Source organism: Ambystoma mexicanum, chromosome 7p (assembly GCF_040938575.1).
Source record: "Ambystoma mexicanum isolate Mex_15411 chromosome 7p, UKY_AmexF1_1, whole genome shotgun sequence".
NCBI lineage: Eukaryota > Metazoa > Chordata > Amphibia > Caudata > Ambystomatidae > Ambystoma > Ambystoma mexicanum.
Window position 1 is genome coordinate 751,891,798 of NC_090939.1, and position 18,776 is coordinate 751,910,573.

General features: G+C 46.3%; 1 protein-coding gene across 1 annotated transcript in view; it reads left to right on the forward strand.

Moving 5' to 3' along the window:
- LOC138526300 (E3 SUMO-protein ligase RanBP2-like) overlaps positions 1-18,776 on the forward strand; it is a 1,418,318-nt gene that overhangs the window by 398,137 nt on the left and 1,001,405 nt on the right. The gene's annotated exons all lie outside the window — the stretch shown is intronic.

Sequence of the window (18,776 nt, forward strand, 5' to 3'; positions counted from 1 at the left end):
AGAAGAGGGCTTTTAATCCCCTTTACATTTTGTATAAGTGAGCCAGCACACCCCACCTTAACATTTGTGTTACAATTGCAAGTATACTTGAATGGCTGGTGGCAGTGATTGATTTTACCTTAGTGACTTTTTAATCTTATTACTCGCAGGCTGTTAAAGGAGCCTCGGCAATGCACAGAAAGGCCACAATTTTTCTAAAATTGTGAGCTCCTTTTTTCGCCATTTCTTGTGTGCTTGTAGTTTCTGAAATCTTCCCTTACAATTCTAGGCAGAAACGATCTCGGTGAAAGCTTTCTTTGGCAGGAATCCTTTGTATTCCCCACCCAGGCGCCAGAGTGTCTGAGAAGGCAGGAAGCGAGGCAGGTGTCCAACTCTGCAGCCCTTTGTCTTCCACCTTGCCTGAAAGTAACAAACTCCTGGTGGGCGAGGGTGGAGGGGTGGGTGGATTAGGAAGGGTGTGGGGGGGGCTGGCTATCCTGTTTGGGCAGCTAAACCACCCCTTTCTGTAAAATGCACGGGGAGATTGTAAAATTTGAGCTGTAGTTCCTGCTAAATACCCCAAACCTGGAATCTGCTGACAAGTCAACCACTGGTGCTGAAACCAAAGAGGAGGAAGATGAAGAAAGGTCGGCTTTATTGATTGCCAGGGCACTGAGAGCTTGCTGTGTAACTGGAGCCTGCATATCCCTTCCTTCCAATCGACATGGGGGTCCCGAACGCGATGATTACTTCCCAAAGGAGGGTGAGATGAACTAGTTTCAAGAAGACCTGCATTTTTAGCTATCCCATGATGTGCTGCGACCTTGCTGGCCTGCAATATCTCAATACCCTGAGAGCACGACCCATGGGGTTGTGCATGGTCTTCGGAATCGGTCTGAAACTTTGGTGACCTCCTCCTGGACCCTGAGAGATATTCAAATCCCTGAAGTCCCCTCACCAGAGTGCAGGACCGAGCGAGTTAAAGAATCCGACCAGGGAGATTTGTTTTTTATCTGGCTGCGGTAAAAAGGCACCAAATCCACAGAGCCGTGAGCATCTGTCAAGTATCCGTTGCTGGAAGCCTCCTCTGACTGTTAACTGCAAGTTCCCTTCCAGTGTCCATTTGTTTAGTCACCAGAACAAAAATCCACGGACTGGAGAACCAGAGATTGGGAGACAGTGCACTTCTGAGGGAAGGAGAGGAAAGGCAGAGTACATCTGAGGAGGTGCAGTAAGAAGTTTGATTTTTTAAATTTATTTTAATAGAGACATCCGAGACGTCCGAGGAGGACAGAGTAGAGTCGGAGATGACACGGAGGTTCTTAGCCTCGCAGGTGGGGGTAGGAGGAGGCCCAAGATACATTTAGGGCAATACTGAGTTTAGTGTGAATGATTAGATATGGGACTAAAACAAAGGTAAACCAATAGATACTTACCTGGTTTACAAAGGTAAACCATGTAAGTACTTTTAAACCTTCCAGTGCAAAGTAAATTAACCCTTTCCTGGGGGAAAGGCAAACACACAGTCGGAGGTAGAAGAGTCTCTCAGGGAGTCAGGACAGCCAGTGTTAGTTGAGCAAAGTCTAGGGCAGCTGAAGATCTTCTTTGCAGGTAAGTAAACGTCTTGCACAATGTTTTTAGAAAAGTTTGTAGAAATAAGATTCCCTTGAAGGGCCCCAAGCTGAGAGGCTTGTGAGGGGTAAAGCTGCAAAAATTATTTGTAAGGTCTACTTTTTTGACTAAAAACAAATAAAGTTTTAAAAAAAAAAATAATAAAGCTGCAAGGGCAACCAAGACAAGTCTCAACTGAGAACAAGTAAGGTTACACAACAAGAAGCACGTCCTCTCAGGTTTACAGTCCCTTTGGTTAGAAGAAATGGTTCAAGCTGGCTTCTGTACCTGTACAGCTCTGCATATCCTGGTGTTCCTGGGCCTCAGTCTTGGGGACAAGAGGGAGGACGTCGGGGGACTCCTGCAACACAATGGGAAGGTCGGCGGCAGCAGCAATGGGAAAACTTCAATTCAGCAGCACTTTGTGGTTTCACTTCCTCGCGTCTACAGCAAATAGCAACACTGCAGTTCTCGGATACCACTTCAGACTTTCTTTGCATCTGGGGTCCAGCACTCTGTTGAGGAGGCTCAGGCTTGGTCAGTCCTGCTTAAGGGAAGTCCTGAGGATCTTCCTGATGCTCGGGTCAGACTTTAAAGCAATCTACTCGGTTGGGTGTTCCTCTTCCTGGTACGTCGGTTCCAGCAGCAGAAGTACAGCCAGCTCCGAGAGGATGTCCGAACGAGTTCACTTTGGGGTTGATTGGTCCCACCAACCAAAGGGGAGAAGTCGTCCTTGCAGGACTTCTCTGGTTGAAACAGATTTGGAGCTTCAGCACAGCAGCAGGGCTTCACGGGCAATCCCAACGGTCCACGAGTTGCAGCAGTTTGTATTCCTTCGTCCAGTGGTCGACTCTGCCTTCAAAGCCAAAAAGCCTTGCCTTTTATGCAGGTTTCTCCCATTCATTCCAGCCTAGCTGTTAATCACACAGCAGGGTGGCTGTCCTCCAAGGACAGCCTGCCGGGAAATCACCTTTGGGTGCATTCCTGTAACCAAGGGGATTAAGCACGGGGAGTTTCGGGCACCTCCCTCACTTCCTCTCAGACATACTGGAGCCAGAGGCAGGCTTCACTCGTGAATCCCACCAAAGACAAAACAAACCAAGGGACCAAATCTGGTTTGGCGCGCATAGTGAATCTCAAGAAGGACCTCTCTAACAAAAAATGGCAAAAAAAGAAGACTGGGGCCATTTTGACAAAATGGGCACCCGTGGGTGCCTTACTGCAGCTGCGAACACAACCTGCAGTATAAACACACAATGGTAGGAAAAAGTAAACTGCCACCAGCCATTATTTGTAGAAAGGGTAACATAAAGTTGTTACATGAGAAACTAGACATAGGGGATACTAAGTAACCCCTCCAGCACCCTATGGTTTGATTGTGTGTGCTGGGTCTACAAAATGTAAGTCAATTTCACTTCACTGCTCTTGGAAACAGTAGTTACACCAAGAGAATGTATCTAAACCTTTGGGAAATCTTAAGAGACATCGCTGTGCCACTGCACTGAAGGAGTTGTGTGTCACAATGCAAAGATGATGCCTATGCAGTTTGTCAGACTCCAGAGTCAAAAGAAACCGAGTATAAATCACAGAAAAAATACATGTGGTAAAAAGGTCTTGCTTTCTCCAGGTTAGAAAGTAAAAGTCTAGCAAAAAGAGCTGGTGGTCTCTATGGTAGAGAAGAATTAGCACATTTCTGAGAATTCTTCCTAATGCAGGATGTGAGGGTGGTTCCGGAAACTCCCCTGTCATTTGTCTCTAGGAGTGCCTGAATGCAACGTTTTAGGACAAGCCACCCTGCTGTGCGATTGACAGCCTAGGCTGTGTATGAATGGGAGAAACCTGCTTAAAAGGTGAGGGTTTTGGGACTAGAGGCAGAGTTGACCACTGGGAGAAACACCCGAGAAACCGTGAACGAAGCTTGCTGCATCCTCCTGGACCTTTGAATGGCCCGGTGAAGCCCTGCTGCTGTGCTGAAACTCCTTTTGTAATTCGACAAGAGAAGCACCAGAAGGGACAACTTATTCCCTTGGGTTAGTGGGACCAACTAAACCCGAGACAAACCCCAGTGGACCACCTTCCCTGACTGGCTGTACTCCTTCGCTGTTGCAACAACCAAGTGCCAGGGGTAGAGAAATTCATAGTCCAGTGCAATGTCTGAAGTCCGACCAGAAGCTCCAGGAGTCTCCTCGGGACCCTCCAGAAGCAGGACGACCGGGGCTAGAGTCCCCTCAACACAGTGCAGGACCCAAGGAGTGAACGAAGCCCAACCGGTATCAGAGATCCGCAACAGTGCTGTTTAGTAAGCGCTGAAACCACAAAGTGCTGTTGAGCCGAAAAGAGCCCGTAGCTGCTGACTACCTCCAAAGTGCCGCCGCAGGAGCCCTCCAGATGTCCTCCCTCTTGTCTTCACAACTGAGGCTCAGGAACCCAGGGTCTGTATCCCTGCAACAGGAAAGAATCCAGGTGGACCACACTCCTTCGAACCAGAGGTACTGTTCAGAATTGGGGTACTTAGCTCATTGTCTTTTAGCTGTGCTTTTCTCAGTTGAGATTTGCAGGGGCCTACATGTGTTGATTCCAAATCTCTTTGCACAGGCTTAACAGCTTCTGACCCTGCAAGTGATTTCTACAAACTCTAACTTTGTGCAAGATTTTTTATTTTCGAAGGGCCTCAGCTCCATAGACTGTTGCCAATTGACTTTGGCTGTCCTGGCCCCCTGCAGACTTTTCTAGCCCATTGACTTTGATATGGTTTGTCCCCTAAAGGTGGTAACTTGTTTTAGACTGTTATTGCTGGGAAAGGCTTGTCTAGATTTTATTGGAAGGTTTAAGTGTCCTCACATATAATGAAAACTTGTTTAACCTTTTCCTTCCTTAAACGTTTCCTTCCTGCAAACTCAAAATTTGCAATGTAGAACTAGTGTGATGCATGAATGCCATTACAGTCCTTGTGATTGAAGTCCCCTCAGGGTGTAGGAATTGTTTGAAGCATATCCAAAGATCATCTACTAACTTGTTCTGATTCTGAAAAGTGTTTTTTTAAAGTTGATTTACATTGTTACACAAATTGCCTTTTCAAAGAATGCTTATTTTAAACTTGATGTTAAATAACTTTTTATAACTGAAATCTTGAGTGCAAGTGTTACTTGGTTACTTTTTCCCCCCAAATTTTATTGATTTTTCAAACAAAAACAATACAAACCACACACAGTGCATGTAGGAACAATACAAATGTTCATCGATTTATTCCGGTCACTGCTTCCCTTATCCCACCCCCTCTTACGAGCCTATTTGTTCCACGCACTCTGCATCTGCCTCGCCTGGTGGGGTCTCCCGTTCCGTGGATCCTGTCTGGTCTTGTACCGATCCAACAATTCCGCTATTAATGTTAATGATTTCCATGGCATCAGGGTTCCCGCCTCCTCCTCTCCCCCTACATTGCTCGCCTCTTGCCATACCATGGTTTCTGCCTCTGCCCATTTCTGCAACTCCTTCCACCACACCTCCACCCGTGGCTTATGACATGTCTTCCATCCCATGGCAATCCTTCTTTTTGCGAGCACATATGCTAGATCTTTCAATTTACTAACATGCTTAAGTTTCTGCGATCTGGGGAACCCTCCCAGCAAGCAGGCCCACGCTGTATTTATAACCATCGTGACCCCCCTTTTCCTCTAGTTTATGTGCTACTGCACCCCAGAAACGCTCAATTACTGGGCATGACCAGAACATGTGTACCATGCCAGCCTTTTCTTCTTCGCATTTGGGACATGCTGGTCTCCCAGCATCTTTGAACCTAGATATCCTTTCGGGTGTCATGTATGCCCTATGCGTAATATATAGCTGTATCTGTTTTAGTCTCGCATTCCTTGACACCTTCTTGTGGTATCCCAAAGCACGTTCCCACATCCCGTCCTCTAGCGGGACACCCACTTCCGCTTCCCAGTCTAGTCTCAGCTGTGTTAACTCCTTTCCGACCTTAGACATCATCATCTTGATGCTTATCTCTCTATTCTCCACCAATCCCCTGAATATGACCATCCTCCCATCCGTTTCCGCCACTTCCTGTAACAGTTGAAACGGGACATGCGGTGCCACCCAGAGGAGTACTCCTCTAGCATAAGCGGAGTATGTTGAGTTCACCACAACCCCTTTCCATTTCTTCACAACCATCTCCATCTTTTCCCGTGTCAGGTGTCTCCTGGAACAGTGCGATGTCTATCTTTTGTCTGCGCAGGTACAACATGACCTTGTTCCTTTTTAGATAACTAAGTCCCCTGACATTCCACGTAATTATTTTAAGGTCCCCCATGACCCATTAGAATCCCCCTCCCCCTCTCCCCGGTGCAGTCCAGATCCCACTTTTATAGGCTCGTTTCCCAATTCAAACTTCCCTTAACTACAAACACCCCAAACACCCCTTCCCCTTTCCCTCCCGCCCCCCTTCCCTTCCCCAACTTCACCCTCCCCAACTGTTGCCCAGCTCCATCCCTGGATCTCAGGCACACCTGCTTATAGCCCTTTCTGCTAAAACCTGTACTCGTGGCTCAGCAGGGTGAGGCCGCCCTATTGGCTGCCTTACTACTAAGTCTTGGGGGTAAGTAATTGCGATCCTGTCGCTCCTATTTGTTTAGAGTTGCTACGCCTAATACTCCCATTTTCATGTGCAATTTAATACACTATATTCCAGTCCAACAGAGTCATGGAGTTCAAGGGCTATGCCATATCTGTCAAGTAATCCCAGGTGCTATACCAGAATTCCCCACCCTCCTATCCTCGCAGGGTACATGACATAGTATCTTCACTTATCGTGGTCCTGGGAGTCTTGTTCATCGTTCCGTGCCGGGCAGCCTGTAGATCCAACCACGACGTCGTATCCTCTGGGGTATCAAAGAACAGCGCTCTGCCTTTGTGCAGAACTTTCAACTTTGCTGAGTACAATACCATGTACCTGATATCCACTGCACACAGTTTTCTCTTAACCGCAACATAACTATCGTTGCCTTTGCACCAACATAGTATCGTCAGGTTATGCCGTAATTTTGGAGGAGGCTCTTTCTATCGTTCCGCCCTTACGAAAATACTCTAGAATCTTTTCCCTGTCTTTGTAATTAAAAATGCTCGCATTTATCGGCCGAGGTGGAGCTCCAGGCCGTGGTTTTCTCATCAGAGCTCGATGTGCCCGCTCTACCGTGAACCCCTGTGAGAGTTTGTCCGCTCCTACTTCTTGCAGGATCATGTTCTCGACGTAGTCCGTGGGGTCCTGACCTTCTCCTTCTGGCAGGCCAACCACTCGGATGTTCCGTCTCGCCCGTCGCTCTGTTTCCTCCACTCTGTTCTCAAGGTTGGTGGCCTGTTTGAGCACATGGACCTCCTTCGCATTGTTCGTGCTTACATCAGTGTTGGTCTTTACTGCTCTTCCAGACCGCTAGTTCTTTCTGCCAGCGCTCTGACGTCCTGTCGCAGCAAGGTGACTTCAATTCCTACGGCATCTATTTTGTTTTCTAGGGCTGTCCGCAGTTCCGCCATCGCCGCGCTCCACTTAGCACTCAAGTCCGTTATGGCAGCTAGGACTTGTTGGTTTTCTCCTTCGGGGGGGGGGTCATCCCCCGATGCCTCCCCGTCTCTTATGCTGATGTTGAAGGGGTCTGCTGCGCCTTTGCAAAGGTGTCCGTAGTGGGTTGCTTGCTCCTGGACTTCAGCCCTTTCACCTACATCCTGCAATCTCACTGTATTTTATATCAGCTCTCTTGTGTCACTTTAGCTTCCCCAATTCAGTTCAGTGTTTGGGTGACCTCAGTGAGCTACACTGCAATGCGGCACGCAAGGTCAATCTTGGAGTGGGCTGTGTCCTCCACGTCTCAGTTCTTTTAGTAGCGTGCTTCCGGGGCCTGTCCCCACAGTCCACTCATCCCACCTTCCTGGCAACGTTTCACCTTGGGGGTCCCTGTCCTTTGTACAGGTCCCAACCTCCTCCAAAGCTCACTATGCTGCGTTCGTTTGTAGGTTGCTGGTCATTAACGCTCCTCGTGTGCATTTTACACCGTGTTCCTCGTGGCTCTACTTCGCAGCAGCGGTGCCACACTACAGTCCAGCGATCTGCATCCGCCGAGGACCTCGACAGTGGAAAGGGGTCCTCTCTCGGGCCTTTGATATGGGAAGACAATCTGTACAGTACTCCCGATCTATTATTAAATCTGTTCTGAGAGGAACTGATTCCCAACTGCATTCCAAATTGAGCATCGCTCCACATCATGCTCCCTCAGTATCTGTCATTCATGCGTGGGCTCCTGTCCCATACTTCTCCAGCGTTGCATTTGCTGGCACTGCAGGGACATCTATCCACTTATCTGGCTTTTGCTTGGACCAGGGAGTGTTCGTGTGTTTTGTATTTAGCGTTGCACTTTTCGCTCTTTCTCGTACTGCAGGGCACACGGCTGCCACTGCGTCCCGGGCCCAATGGTGTCTGCTGAGCCCCTCAACTATCTGCGCTTCACTCCCAGGGTATTCTTTCAGCATCTCGCCTAATTGTTTCAATGTGGCGCTTGCAGTGTTGTACTGGGAACGGTGCTTAGGCACCAATATATCTTCGAGCCCCAGGCCGTTCAGCTCGTGCCACACGGCCAATATGTGGCTCTTCGTGCCCTTCTGCGGGGGTCTGCCACAATGCACCTCTGTGTGTGCCTCACAGGTCGCAGCTTGTCAGTTGACCTGCCAGGTCTATCTATCCCACAATATGCATATCGCGCTGTGCAATGTCTGCTCGCGAGCGTCTGCTTTTCGGTGACACCATCAGCATAGGGACGGTCCGGCCAGCATTCCGATTCAACGGCTCACTCCCATGGCCGTTAACGCTTGCCATTCAGTTAACAAATGTTATATGGGGTCGCAATCCGTCCAATGGCGGATGATCTACGGAGCCCCCCTCGTAGTATCTGCATCCTGCTACTTCGCTTCCCGGGTTCCGGCGAATATTTGTTGCGGAGGCGGCCCTTTTGTCCTGCAGGGCCCGGCCGCCGCTTTTATATCCACGGCCGCCCTTATCCTTTGCTTCCAGCTCTGTGCACACTCGCCAGAGGGCACAGCTGTATGAAGGCGTTGGGGTCCTTCTCGCCGCATTCAAAGTTGCAACAGGCACTCATGATCGATGTGCCTCCTCAGCTCACCAAGGTCCTTGGCTATGTTAGCCGGGGATCCCCGTGTTCTGCAGCCGCCCGGCCCGAGCAATATGATGCCTGTTCTGCTGCACCAGCGATCCGACACTTCAGCCTTCCACCGGAGGGAGCTCTGTCTTACAAGGGTGCGCCCCTCGGAATCCCTTTGTTCTCGGCCTCCGCCATTTTGATGTGCTTTTTCGCGACCGGCTCCGAGATACAAAGTATTAAAGTGACTGTTTCTCAGCTGTAAGCGTGCAGCCAGCCCGCTCGTGCTCCACTCCGTGCCTTCCCACGCCTTTTCATGCATTTTAAAGCTGCTGTTGATCAAAAAAATGTGCGTTTTTTGTTGGATCAAGTCGCCGATCTCGGTGCACACAGGAATCACAGCCTATTCCATCGCTGCCAGGCCACGCCCCCCTACTTGGTTACTTGTTTTGGTAAATTTCATTGCTACAGCTCACATTTACCCCTCTTGAGATGGGCCTGGCTACCCAGTCACACTACCAGTTTGTGTAGTACACACATACCAAAAGCTGGGTTACCTAATACCAAGCAGGTAAGTGTTGTATAATCTCAGTGTGACTGCACCAATCCTTACTTAACACCTACCCCACTGACAATGGGCCCTAACCGTAGAATAAAAAAAACTACTTGGGTTACATCGAAGCTCCTTGCGTAACAAAACCTGGAAACGAAAAAACATTCATTGTCTGTGGTCATCCCAGCAAAAACAAATCACAACTATCATGGGCCGATCACTGCCCCCCTTTCAAGCCATCTCTGGTGGTCCTGTGATCCTCACTCGCCCCAGTAAAAACACATGTGCTCCTTCTCAGGGGTTAATTGCCAGATTACACTAGACATCTGCCCCTAGGGAGGGTAAATTACATGCCCCATCCATTTGGGGCAAGGGGGAGTGAGAGCCACTCCCCACGCCCCCTCCCTTTTTATAAAAACCATCCCAGGTTGTCTAGTGATCTCCACCCCACAGTAAATGCACATTTGCCCATAGCAATCTGACACCAGGGAGGGCTACATGAGATGCCCTCCATTCATTTGGAGTGGGGGGAGCAGGCCACCCCCTTTCCATTCCAAGCATCCCTGGTTGTCTAGTGTGCTCACAATGCCCCACAACAAACCCACCAAAAAAGCATATTTTTTTTTTGCCCCTTCCCTATGGGGAGGTGTGCACATTAGTGTGCCCATCTGCCCCCAGGGTGGGCAAAACGTACTGCCCCATGCTGTAGGGACCAGGGGCACTTACATAGTAAGCACCCCCCCCTCACTCAGAGATCCCTGGTGGTCTAGTGGCATTGCTTGGCGCGGATCGAGCGATCCACGCCCAGCAATGCGTTAAGGAAGGTGAGGTTGGAAAGGGGAATCTCCCCTTTCCAATGGCATCCCCCTCGATCAAAACGGCTTAGAAATGCCTGAGATCGATAGTTAACATCCATTTCACCACCGCAGCCAGAAATGGCTGCAGCGGTGAAATGTACATTCAGTATCATGTCAGCGTGCATTACGCACGCTGATGTGACACCGAACGAAATCCAACCCCCAGGCTACGAGGAGGACCCTCCTCCTCATATAGCCTGGGGGTTGGATTTAGAGTTTGTGCTAATTGCTGCCTTGTAGCGATCGCACAAACACAAGTGCCAAAAAGGACGAGGTAGCTCGTCCTCGGCACTGGGAACGTAGTGCTGAGGACAAGATGCTTTGTCCTTGGCGCTCAAGGGGTCAACCCCTTAACTGCCAAGGGACCCCCACCCTCCCAGTGCCAAGGCCTTTTTTTTGGTGACATCACTTCCAACCGTCTTTGAGTTCTTGCTGGCCTGTTTTACAGCTTTTCCCCACCAGGGAGTCGCGGCAGTGTGCCAATACCTCGGAACGCAGCCAAGCCAGAACTGCAGGATGGTTGGAAGTGATGACCCGGCCATGAGCATCAGTTTCCCATGTGGGTCTACCGTCCACAAGCACAGCAGCGGCTCCAGGGAGCACCGGCAGGGTTCCCTTCCCTCCCTCGAGGGAAATTCTGTAGCGCAGCCCAGCCAGCGCTCCAGTATGGTTGTGGGTGTTGTCCCTGGCCTTGGGCGGCTGTCTCCCATGTGGTTTGACCATCCCAAAGCCCAGCAGCGGTTCCAGGGAGCCCCAGCAGAGTCAACAACCTTTCCCCGAGGGAGAAGCTGTAATACAAGCCAGCCAGAATACCAGTATGGTTGGTGATAATGTACCTGGCCTTGGGCAACCATCCCCAGCGTAGAGCTTGGGCTGGGCTGTTACAGCCTTTCCCCAAGGGAATAATGGGGGACCTTGCAGGAACTGACAAGTGTATGACTGGGTTGGTTATCCCAGTCGGCTGGAAGGACCCACGTAGTGTCCCACTATTGGTTATTACTTGTGGTGTGTGACGATATATATATTTTTTTTCTGTAATGTATGCATTGTAATAACCATCTGCTGTAACTAAGCTCTAAATATTCTTGTAAATGCTGCGCCCTGAGGGTGTGGTGTGCATTATCAAATAAAAAATATATACTTGTTTGTAAAAAAAAAAAGTACTTCAAGACTTTGTGCGGGTTCAATTGTGATCCTCTTTATTGATTTATATTTTGTGATAAGCCTGTTGCAATAATTGCTTTTTGTCCAATGCATTTCTGTCATTTTATTGGACCTTCTACAGGGACTGTTACAAGGAAATAAATAAATAAGAGTAACTAAAGAGTAAAGTAAACTAAAGCAAATATTCAAATTCATTTGTTACTGTTTTGTCAAAATTTGAATTTTTCACATAAAACCTAAATTTTGATCGTACCAGTATGTGCAATTTTCCTTAGCTTGTTGGCCTTGTTCTTCTATTCTGTGTTTTGGACGGTAAATCCGAAGAGATTTTTTTGTATCCACTCTGAGGGAGCTACCCTTCTGAATCTTGTGTAAGGGTTAAACACACACTCTAATTTCATTCTGCAATACTGTTATATTTCTGCATTTCTTAATCTGTTGGTTGACCTTTTATTAAACTCCTACCTTGTTGCTGGACTTATTTATTTTCCTCCTTTTTTTTCTTGTTAGTCAACCTGTGTGTCAAAAGATATTCAGTGTTCTACGTTTTGTCCCTTAGTGTATGGTTCCACATGTAAATATCAAAAGGCTAGTTTCTTCTCCCTAAAAGGAGTTTTACCTGTTTTTGGCCAATTCTAAGACAGTAGGGCACCTCGCTCGCGCAGACGCGCGTTGCTGGTTGCCCTATCATTATACTTTTCAAAATGCCGCCGGCACGCAAAACCATCAACGTGATGACGTCATCGCGCACCAGCAGCCATTTTGAATACGTTTTGTTGATAAAACGATCCATGATTGAAATTTGCTTCAACATTTAACTGATTAATGATTGTTATTCTTATGATCATATCACTGATGTTCATATTGTGTTGGAACCAATTCAATTGGGGAAAACATTTATCCACAAAATAATATACAACGATAAACCAAATATTGTGTTAAATCAATTGTAAAAACGTGCGCTTTGCATGACATTTTAACCTCCTCATTCTTACATGTCATTAATTGCAGTCAATATTCAAGGATATATTGGTAAATAAGTTAAATACTTACAATATACCATACATGGTATCCAGGCATTGTTTCGAAACCAGTTTCGAATGACAAACGTTTCGAAAAAAATGCATCAAAAAAATGCATTTTATTTTACTAAAATGGGTGTTAAGGGGTAATAAAAACGGGTTGTGGGGGTGCATTTTTATTCAGAACTTTGCCATTCGAAACTATGGCATTCAAAACTATCACTAGGAACCACCACTAGGAACCACCATACATTAAGTTCAAATGGTGGTATTGTTGTATTACTAATAGGTCGAAGATGAGGATAGAAAAACATACTAAGATATAATGAGTTACTAAATTCCTTTCTGGTTGCTAACATATCATTAGTGCACCAATCCTTAATACTTGTGATGACATTTCTGGAATCTCCAATGCCCAGTTCTTCTTTCTTTAATCCATTAGAGTTCAAAAAGATAAACAAAACATGTGTAGTTGCATTCTTCATTGAGTCCTCCTGGGTATAAAGAGTTGTCTCTCAATCCAATAGGTTTCTTTTTGATTGAGAAGTCAATGTCTAAATTCCTTGCTTTTCTTGTTTCAATCACATCCAGTATTTGGAATCTCATTTGTGTTATCTGGTGTCTCGCTTCTTTAAAATGTCTGGATACCGGAGATTTAATGTTACTGGTACGTATGTTTGACCAATGTTCGTTCCACCGTAGCTTTGTTTTCCTTGCAGTTTGTCCCACGTAATATTTGCCACAGGGGCATTTGATGCAATATACTACGTTTGTTGTATCACATGTCACATAATTCTTCAAGTGAATTTTCTGTCCCGAATTTGGGTGAAATACGGCATCTCCTTTTTGGACCATATTGCAGTTAGAGCAATTCAAACATGGATATGTGCCCTTTCTTTTGGGTTCCTTCTTTTGGGCTTGTACGTCACTCAGTATTAACGTCTTTTATGTTCTTGATCCTATCGTATGCAAACATTGGTGGGCATGTGTACAGATTTCCCAGAATTCTATCTTGTGACAAATGGTGGCAATGCTTTTCAACAATTTTCCTTATTTTGTTGCTTTCAGTGGAGTACTTAAATATATTAAGGGTGTTTCTTTAACAGTCTTTTCTTTTTCCAGTATTGTCTTTCTATCAATTGCTTCAACTTTGGCTATTGAGTTATTAATCTCTTGCATTTGATATGCTCTTTGCAGAAATCTTGTGGCCATCTCCTTCATTTGTTTGGCACATTATATTTCATCTGGTACTATTTTCATGACTCGTAAAAATGGACTGTAAGGAAGGCTTTTTAGAGTATTTGGAGGATGAAAGCTCAATCGGAACCACCACTAGGAACCACCATACATTAAGTTCAAATGGTGGTATTGTTGTATTACTAATAAACTTAATGCGGTCACTTGGTTTGCGGTAAAGAGTTGTGATAAGATTGGAGTTTTTGTAAATCACGGTGACGTCTAAGAAGTTGACCTCATGCTGACTATGGGTTTTGGTGGATTGTATGCGTTCATCTATTGTATTGAGAAATTCTGCAAATAGATTGAACTGGTCTTCGGTTCCTTGCCAGATTCCAAAAACCTCATTGATACTACTTCCCCAGTAGTGTAGCTGTTTCCAAGTTGTGTGGATAAGGATGTTTTCGGTTTCAAACTTATACATAAAAGTATTAGCATAACTCTGAGCCATGGTTGCTCCCATCGAAGTACTGCTGGTCTGTAGATATTACTGTTCTTTGTACCTGAAGTATGAATTTTGAGAGATGAATTCCAGTAGAATCATTAAGAATTCTTTGGATGCGCCGAATTCTATGACCTGTAGAAGCCATTCTACTGATTCTTGTCCTTGATTGTAAGGTATTGAAGTTTACAAACTCTGTACATCGGCTGTGAAGAATATGATGTTGTCTTCCGTTTTCAAAGTTGTTAGAATGTTAAAAAAAATGGGTATTCTCTTTTATGTAAGTCTTAGTGTTTTGTATGATTGGTTGAAGAAAATAATCAAGGTAGGTTCCTGGTGGTTGCAGAATACCATTTGTTGCGTACACAATGGGTCTACCCGGTGGTTTGATCATTTTGTGAATTTTCGGAATGTTATAGAAAACGGGTATTCTTGGGTTTGTCCCTGCCGGAACTGCCACTGGACTTTGGGATGGTCTAGTGGCCCGATCCGCACCCAGCAATGCTTCAAAAATGGTGTTGTTGGAAAGGGGAGAGTCTCCCCTTTCCAATGACCGCGCCCTCGATCTGAAAGGAATAGTGCTGCAGATCGAGGGGTGAGAAAGGTGGAGACTCGCCTTTAATTTTCACTGTGGCAGTTGAAAATGTCTGCCGCAGTGAAAATTACTTTGTTTTCGTGAAACTGAAAGAAATCCAACCCCCAGGCTAAGATGAGGATTCTCCCCTCACATAGCCCAGGGGTTGGATTTCAGTTTTGTGCGATTGTACAAAACCAAGTGCAAAAAAGGACGCGCTATCTCGTCCTTGGCACTTAAGAGGTTAAGGATGATTGATGCAGATAAAGGGCGAAAACCTTATAGTTATGGCTGGTGGTAGTGTGTGCTCTACCAACTTTGGTGCTATTTTTCTTTACCACAGACTGTATTCACAGCCTCGGTTGTGCTCCAAGGGTCACCCATGTTCTAACATGGTGGCTCCTTTATTTTTTCACCATTTCTTGAGTGGTTGTACTTTGTTAGCCCTTATTCCACCATTCTGGTCTGAATGCGAGTTTTGACTTTGGCGGGAACCCTTGGGTGTCCCTACCAGGGCTCCATTGTCTCTGAAGGCAGGAAGCAGGGGACAAGTTTATCACCTGTCCTTAGTCTGCCAGAGTGCCTTAATGGACCAGTTCCCACTGGGGAGGGCTGGTCGACTGTCCTGATTGGACAGCCATCTGCCCCTTTATGTAAACTGCTAGGAGAGTTTGCAGAGGAGTGAATGGGAAATCTGAATAAAAGGCAAGTCGACCACTGGAAGAAAAGATCCGAAGCCGATTACCAGAGATGCCGGCATCCCCTTCCAGTAACCGTAAAGTTACCACTGCAGTCCTGACCCTGTTTTCTTATCGAAAGAGGAGCTCCGAAGAGGACTCCTCCTTCCCTTTGGTTGGTTGGACCAACCAGCCCCAAGACGAACTGTAGATCGAGCCATCCCCCCGAGGTGCTGTGACCTTCCAGGCCGCAAACCGCAAATACCAGGGACCTCCGACCCATTTCCAGTGCAACATCTGTGCATGGACGAATCAGCCCAGATCTTTGTTGACCTCCAGTTGGACCTCCAGAGGCACAATCCCACTCATCTAAGTACCCTCACCAGAGTGCAGGACTGAAAAACGGAGGAAGATCGACCTGGCGATAATCGTCCTTTGTTGGAGCTGATCAAAAGGCACAAGAACCGCAGAGCGATGTGGTAGATCTAAGAAATCTTTGCTGAGGGTCCTTTCTCGTGACTGCTGCTGCGACATCCTATTCAGATTCCTTTCTTTCATCACCAGACAGATGAATCGGGAGACCGGGTCTGTTGCTGCTACAGTGTTTGGGTGTCCACCCATACCCCTGGTTCAGGCTTAGCAGCTTGTCTTGTTGGTGGAGTCCTTTGCAGGGTCCCTATAACTTGTGTTATCTACCAAAGCATTTTTATTTTAGTCACTAATGTATCCAGAGGATATTTTCCTTTTCTGCTGCTTCATAAGATTTTTGCTCCCTTCCTACACTGACTTTGATGAACTCTTGGGTAGTTGGGGATTGGACTGCAAAAGCATTAGAAGCCTTGAAAAGTGTTGCTGTGAAATAGATTACTACGAATAGTGTTGAAGAACCCTCCTTTTACCTCTTACAGACTTTGGGCCTCATTACGAGTTTGGCGGTAGCCATGCCCTTAAGAAGGGCATGGCTACCCCCAAACTCTGGTCTGGGTCCGGGTTCCCTGAATGGGGAAATACTGGGCCATTCTGACCTTGGAGGGCCCGGTATTCCCCCATTCAGGGAACCCGGACCCGGTACATCCCCATTCAAGCCCCCATAGAGCTCAATGGGAATGGGGAGGATGCTAACAACGGGCCCGTTGATGACGGGCCCGTTCGCATCCAGGTCTGCTTGCGGGACCCGCTAAGGACGCCTGGCTTTACCAGGCGTCCTTAGTGGGACCCGCGAGCAGACCTCGTAATGAGGTTGTAGAACGACACTGGCAGCTCTAACAGCGCCATTAACCCCCCTACCGCCAGGGTCGTAATGAGGCCCTTTGTGTGACTTTATTAATGCATGAATGTAATTTCTCTGCAACAAATGTGGGTGCGTGGCACTAAAAGTAATACGGTTGAACTTTCATTAGTGTCAATTTCTGTAACAAAGTACAAGCAACTACTATTGAAGCAGCCACCTTTTAAAAGTATTGTTGATAGTTCCTATGTGTTGGTTAGTCTGAGAGCATTTATTTACCTGCCTAGGGTATATAAAATAAATGTATATTTTAATTTTCAGTGTGTAAGTTTCTTTGGGCTATTGTATTGACTGGGTTCAGTGTACTTGCCTACAGCTCAAATTTTCCTCATAAGATAAGCTTGGCTGCTGTGCCATTCTGCCAATTCCTTTGGGTAGTACAGATGTAGTCTAAGAGTTGGGGGACTTGCATACCAAGGGATGGTTTTATAGCATCTTACCTCCAAGTGGACTTTAGGAAAACTCCCCTAACATGAGCCACTGTATTTAAAAAAGCAGCAAAAATAGCTAATCGCACCATCAACTATTTCTTGTCATGATTAGCAGAAAGGAGTGTTAATTACATAAAGAGCCTTTTAAGTGGAATTAAATGGTCGAAAGCCTGGCTGAACAATAGCAAAGTAGTAAGAAAGGAACGAAGACCGAAGCCAGAAGAAAATTCTGAGTAAACGACATGTTCCAGGATTTTTGAAAACAGAATAAGCAACTTGAGCCAAGTTACACATGCTACAGCGGTACCCAGTACCTATCACTGGATATGCTCTTCTAGTTAAGAGCCACATGAGTAATGTATTTGGAGTATGCAAATTATCCCAAATGCAAGTCTTTAGCTGCACAAAAGTTTTGCAGAGCAGTGTTTTTTTTTTTATTTTTACACACACAGCTTCTTCATCCCAAGACTAATATTTCTCAAGGCTGCAGACAACTGCATACTGGTTTCACCCCTGTTCGGGATTATCAGTGCAGTTTAGTCAGCCAGCTTTCTATTTGGAGCATTTGGATGTGTTTAGTGAACACAGGCAAAGAAAATGCAGAAGGGAAACTCGGTGGAAATAAAAAGGAACTGAAACATCAAGACCAAAGGGAAGATGCCAGCTGAAAGAGTAATGTTGTAGAGAATAGTAAGAGAAATTGGATCAGAAGAGGATTTAACGGTATTAGAGCATAAGGGAACAGTTTCGGAACTGCATAGTAATTGGCACGTTGTTAGGGAAAATTCTCAGAAATGTGCTAATCCTCTTCTACCTCAGACTCCAAGCTCTTTTTGCTGGACTTTAGGACTTTTCATTTCTAACCAGGAGAGAGTGAGACCTTTTTTCCCAATCTCATGTATTTTTCTGTGATTTGGAGTGTGTTTTTCTTTTGAGTCTGACAAACTCCATAGGCATCATCTTTACATTGTGACACACAGCTCCTTCAGTGCAGTGGCACAGGGAAGTCTTAGATTTCCCAAAGGTTTAAATACCTTCTCTTGGATATTTACTGTTTTCAAAAGTAGTGAAGTGAAATTTACTTTACTTACATTTGGTAACTTTTTAGACCCAGCACACAGTATCTTAAAATAAGGTTCTGGAGAGGTTACTTATCCCCTTTGTCTAGTTTCACATGTAACATGTTTATGTTCCCCTTTCTACAATTAATGGCTGGTGGCAGTGGTTTACTTTTTCCTACCATTGTGTGTTTCTACCGGGTGCTGCGATTGTAGCTGCAGTAAAGCACCCATGGGTGTCCATTTTTGTCAAAATAGCCCTGGTTGTCTTTTTGTTTTTGCCATTTCTTGTTGGAAAAGTCCTTCCTGAGATTTACTCTGCACGCCAAACCAGGTTTGGTCCATTTGTTCGTTTTCGTTGGCGGGATTCACCTGTGAAGCCCGCCTCTGGCTCCAGCATGTCTGGCGGGGCAGGATGTGAGGGAGGTGCCCGAAACTCCCTGTGCTTAGTCTCCTTGGTTACAGGAATGCACCCAAAGGTGATTGACTGGAGCGCTGTCCTTGGAGGACAGCCACCCTGCTGTGTGATTGACAGCTATGCTGCAAATGAATGGGAGAAACCTGCATAAAAGGCGAGGCTTTTTGCTTGGAAGGCAGAGTCGACCACTGGACGAAGGAATACGATGAAAAACTTGGAAGAGATGCCTGCTGCAACTCCTGGACCGTTGGTTTGCCTGGTGAAGCCATGCTGCTGTGCTGAAGCTCCAAATTCGCCTTGACTAGAGAAGACCTGCAAAGGATG